The sequence below is a fragment of the Astatotilapia calliptera genome, chromosome 9, assembly GCF_964374335.1.
Source record: "Astatotilapia calliptera chromosome 9, fAstCal68.1, whole genome shotgun sequence".
In the NCBI taxonomy this organism is placed as follows: domain Eukaryota; kingdom Metazoa; phylum Chordata; class Actinopteri; order Cichliformes; family Cichlidae; genus Astatotilapia; species Astatotilapia calliptera.
This window is the reverse complement of record NC_137430.1, coordinates 28,535,654-28,541,248: the sequence shown is the minus strand read 5'-3', so window position 1 is coordinate 28,541,248 and position 5,595 is coordinate 28,535,654.

Genomic DNA, 5,595 nt, shown 5'->3' with positions numbered 1-5,595 from the left:
ATGGGTGTGTATGTCTGCGGGTGTGCCTGGAGGATGGAGCTCGGCCACCTGCAGGCCTGAGTGGTGTGGCCCTGCGGAGGGACTGGCCACACCCGAAGCCACACACCTGCCGCTGATCAGGGCTCGTCGGGGGAGCTACTTAGGAGAGTCTTGGAGCTCCCACCGACACGGGATCATTGCATGAGACTCCACGTTAGTCACCCTGTCTAGGTTTTGTCTTAAAGTGTATGCCTGCCATTCCTAAGTGTCCTGACACCTGCCGCTATTGTTTCCCACAGGTGGAGCGTGGAAGGCTTGGGAAAGCAGCGAGCACCGGGGGGTGCTGACACGGGAGCAGAGAGCACGAGGGAGACACGACACGGGAGTCTGGGGAATACACTGGGGTTTATTGTTACTTTCCATCACTGTAAATAAACGCACTGTTTATACACAGAGTACCGTGCCTGGGTCCTCCTTTTCCCCACATCCCCACGGTCTGCCAGCCAGACCATGACAGAAACAGAGGTCGCTCACCTTCAACATAAAAGCTGAGCCTTTTGAAATATGTTGGTTGCAGTGTTGAGGCAAACCATTTATATTTAGGGTGAATTTTCTCCATTTCTACTTTGTGTCACATCTTTTCAAGTTTCACTACAGCAAGGAAAGCAAATGGTGAGTGTTGCCAGACATTTAAGGGTTTTTTTTACACAAACTCTGGGCCACCATAGCAGTCTGCTAGTGAGAAAAGCAATTGCAAAGATGTTTTTGGTGCAGCACCCTCTTTGCAGCAGATTACCTCAAATGACTGCCAGCAACCTCCAGCAGCCACTCACCATTTTTCCCTAGTGACCGGAGATTGCCAGGACATCGCTGATAAGTTGTTAGGCCTGTGTGACAGAGACCTGTTGTTTATGCAGTTTTGTTGAAATCGCACTGCTGTAAGCTTGCACTGTATACATGTAATTCTCGTGTTGCTCTTAAGCCTGAATAAATGAGGAGAGTTGCATCAGGTGTAAAATCTTTGTCAAATTGAAAATGTGAATCAAAATAATTACGTAAGATGATCTGCTGTGGTGGCCCCTCAGGGGGGAGGAAGAGGACAAAGATGAATAAGATGAATAAAAATGAGAATCTTTGTCTTACATTTCAGGCCCATCAGGGAAAGGAGAGAGATTTATGGATTTAATGTAGAAACTTAAACTTTATCCTGCTGTGATTTCTAATCTTTGTTCAATATTATTTTTTCTCCATATGGACTTTTTTCAGATTTTTTTTTAAAATTAAAAAATAACTGACCATAAACAGATAAGAAGAAATTTAAGTTTATGACTGCAATTAAACAATGCACATAAGAGTAAACTGTAAAACATTAAATATCCTGCATGGCATCCCTTGTAATCAAACCATCATCCCTAACTGGTCACTGCAGATGGCTGCTCCTCACTGAGCCTGGCTCTGCGGGAGGTTTATTGTGGTTAAAAAGTAGTTTTTTCTTTCCACTGTCTCAAAGGGGGTTGTTTGATTGTTGAGGTTTTCTCTGTATTATTGTGGGGTCTCCACCTTACAACATGAAGCACCTTCAGGTTACTGCTGTTGTGATTTGGTGCTATATAAATAAAACTGATTTGAATTGAATTAAATGTCATATTTGGCTCCAGCACTTACTAACCAGTGCAAGAAATCAGGAAATAGTATTATGCCATTATGTTTATTTATGCTGATTAAAAAATTCTGCAAATGTGGATCACAAAGGTTGTTAATTGTGGCTTCAGTCATGGAGCTTTTACCAAATGAATTTGGGTTGAATTTACAGTTTTGTTTGTTTGTTTTTTATTCAAAAATGATACTATTAAGTAACTGAAATGGTAATGTAGGTCTGAATGACTAAGCCCTTTTGGTCTGACAATCATCTCTGCCCTATCGCGTACTGTGAACAGTCTGCGCTGCCCTTTGCAAGAGAGATTTGAGAGCTCCTGTTGTTTGATCCCAGGTTTAGTCTGCAGCTCAGAGTTCTTCCTGCTGCTGAAGAGCAGGAGGAGGCACACTGCTCATAAACCAGCCTGAAAGATTTTATCTTCTATTGCTTTCAATGGAAAGCTTGGATGTTACATGATGCAGAAGTTATTACTGGATTTTGTGACTACCAAACCGAGCTGTAGAGTCCAGTTTGTTGCTGACAGTCATATCATGTTTTAAGTCCACATAAGGCATTACTAAATTCATTTATTCAGAGTTTGTAACATCAATTGTATTATTAACTGTCAAATATAAAGTTAAGGTGAGCTTGTTATTAAGAAATATTGCACTACGCTTTTTTCCCTTTACAACAGCCAACACAGTACACACAACTGGCATGAAAATATTTTAAACAAAGTAAAAAAAAACTTTAGAAATTAAAGAAAAGAAAGAGCTAGATAAAATTAAAGCTCAATGAGTAAAACTCAAAATTTAACAAAATGCAATCTCATATCTGAATATTGCAAATAAGTGCCTCTGTAGATAATATAATATAATAATGAAAAATCATGCAAAATAGAAAAACTAAACCAAACACCAGGTATAAAAATAGCAAAGCATGGAAGTACGTAATGAACACTGCTCGGTAACAGAGGATGTTGCATCGCTCGCTAAGATAAGACAAATTTGTCTGGACAGGAGTTGTCTGTTGAGAACAGAACCACAATGATGCTCCTAGAACCAGGGTTCTAGGAGGGACCAATCAGCAGCTGACATCCGAACAGCCAGCCAGGTTTAACCAATCAAGAAGAGAAATGTAGACAGCTTCTCAGAGATCATCAAGTTCACACTCATACAAAAACAATACGCAGACAAACACTGTAGAAGGACAGAGAGACAATACTTTATTGGGCTTATGGTACTATGAGATATGATGTTCTGTCTAGCTGTTGACAGAACAGCTAGCTAATAAACTGCAGAAATGATGGCAGTAAGCTCTACTTTTTATAGTGTTAGAACCATTCAGCTCTCCTCAAAACTCCTGAAAAACACCATGATGAAAAACACGACTACATAGTTCAATCTTTTCATGTCTTCATCAGTTGTTTTTCAACACACATTGATTTCATCTTTTAAATAGCAAACCTCTGCATTTGCTTTTCAGAGACTTCAAAGATTCTGATCTTCCTCCTGCAGGTCTATTTGTTGCAGTAGCCCCCTTCAAGACAACTTGGAGCCTTTTTATAACTCGAGTCATAACAGTCAATATCACAAGTGTGCAAAGGAGAAATAATAATAAAGCCTGTCTGAAAACAGATGAGGGCAAACAGAAATATGGTGCACTGTGTTATGAGAAGCAGAGCACTACTCTCCAGTCCGGTCCGGTTCGAGCAAGGTTTTTGTGCAGAGTAGTTCAAAGAGTCAAAGTTCACTCACCTCCAAGTTTTCTGCAGAGTTTACATTTCTTGTTACTGAAGTTTCTCCCTTCACCAGTTTGTCCAAAATTGCAATTTCCTCTCTATTTAATTGCCTTGTATTATTTAAGTTGCAGCTTTAATTAATAAAATCAATATGTTTCTGCTGCAGTACAATCTGCGCATGAAAGCCCATAATAAGTAAGGCTGAGGATACAGTTATGGAAAAAGTAGACTTCAGGTGTGATTAAGATAATGTCGGGGTTGGTTAGCTAACTAAAATTATTGGTTTTTTTCTTGTTATAAAGGAGTGGTTTACAAATCTATACAGGGTGTATCCTACTTCTCGCCCTGTGACAGCTGGGATAAGGTCCAGTTCCCCCTCTGACCCTGTGTTGAATAAGCAGTTGAGACAATGGGTGGCTTAGTTTACCTATGGCTGTATTTCATGACATATATTGGTGCTTCCTTCCAATGCTGGAGTGAGCTATATGTATTCAAGCATTTAGGCAGATTCATTCACACCTCTGGCATCTGGCACATCTCTTTCATTGCTAGGGTTTCATTTCAGATAACTTCAAGTGCAAACTTCACAGCTGGAAAAAGGCATTAACTGTCAGGAATCAGTGAGGTTTGACTGAATGCCTGGTTTTTCATCTAGTGGAATGAAGCTAAGGCCAAGGTAAATTTTATCTATATAGTAAATTTAAACAAAAGCACTTTCAAGTAAAAATGAGAGGGAAAAACGGAAGGTTTCTAACCTTCCTCTACACATGTAAAGGCTACTTACACAATATTTTACTACAAAAAGTAGCTGTTTGACTCCCTGAGCCTCGTTTTGCTGAAATTGTTCTTCAGGGAGGGAGAAAGACTTTTTGGTTTTGTTTCGGTCATTTAGTATTGTAGGATTTGTAGTCTACAACATAAAGCACCTTGTACATTTTGAATAAATCACACTGAATTGAACTGAAGTGTTTGCATACAACGACCGTGGTTCCAGAGATCAGCGGTTGCTGAATGCTTGAATAAAAAGCCATGTCACCAGCTTAGAGTTATAAAGTGTTGAGCTTGCTTGGTAGATCTTTCCAAAGTCTCATGCAATGACAGCAAAATCATGGCCCATTTTTGTATGAGCTGAGACCCTTAGAGAGTCTAAAGTAGTTGAGATGGAGACGTAAACAGTCCAGAGGGAGTGTTCAGTTAAAGCTTTAAAGGCCAACAGTATCGTTTGTAGGTACTGTTTGTAGGCAAATGAGAGACTTAGACTTGGTTAAAATAAAAGATGGGCCTTTATTACAGTAAATAAAAAGACATCTGATGAGGAGCATTACGCACCCATCAACCACAACCTCAACGTCTGCTTCGCTGCATATACGGTGAGCACACACCTGTTTAGCATTACGTGGAGCTTTACTATTTTCTAATCTAACATGGAAATATTTTTAGAGATTTTATATTCTGGCAGGATTTGAAGGATTGCATGTTACCTGCTGCCTTTGCGCAGTTTACTGGGTATGTTGTAATTTCTGAGTGCATGACTGTGTGTAACACTGGAAATCATTTGTGTGATATGTTGATATGGTTGGGCTGTTTCCATTTTGGATCTAGCTTTGTTCTAGTTGGTAGAATGCCTCCATTTGAAAAGCTCCAAGTTTTTCAACAGTAATCTCTTATTCCCTGAGTTCTTTTATTTGTTTTTATATATTTATTTTCCTGACGGACAAAACATTCATGCTCACTTTATTCAGTGCCAGTATTTTGGATTTGGCTCTCATAGTTCATATCAGTATAAAACACCATTAACATTTGGCCAAGGGTTTCAAAAGGTGATAGAACATGGATTCATACAATCACTCATCAATTTTTCTATATTTTGGTAGCAGGTAGAGGGATAAAGGCTCAATAACAGTTTCTCAGAAGTAGTTTTCAAAGTATTATGTTCAATCACACTTATATTTTGGGTTTCTTTTGGCCTGTCCAATTGCTGCAGTGTCTGTGGAGCTTTGAAAAGAGAAACACACGAGTGAATTCAAACTGTTTCTGCAGTCTGAATAAAACTAAATGTAGAAAAATAGAACAATACATGTGCAAACATACACAGAAATACAGTATATAAAGCAAAGGTTTGTACAATTCTAAGATAGTCAATATTTGATATGAACCACTTTTATTCTTCAACACAGCCTGAACTCTCATAGTGAAGCTTTTTTGTAATTTCTGTAAGCAGTATTCAGGAACAGTTCCC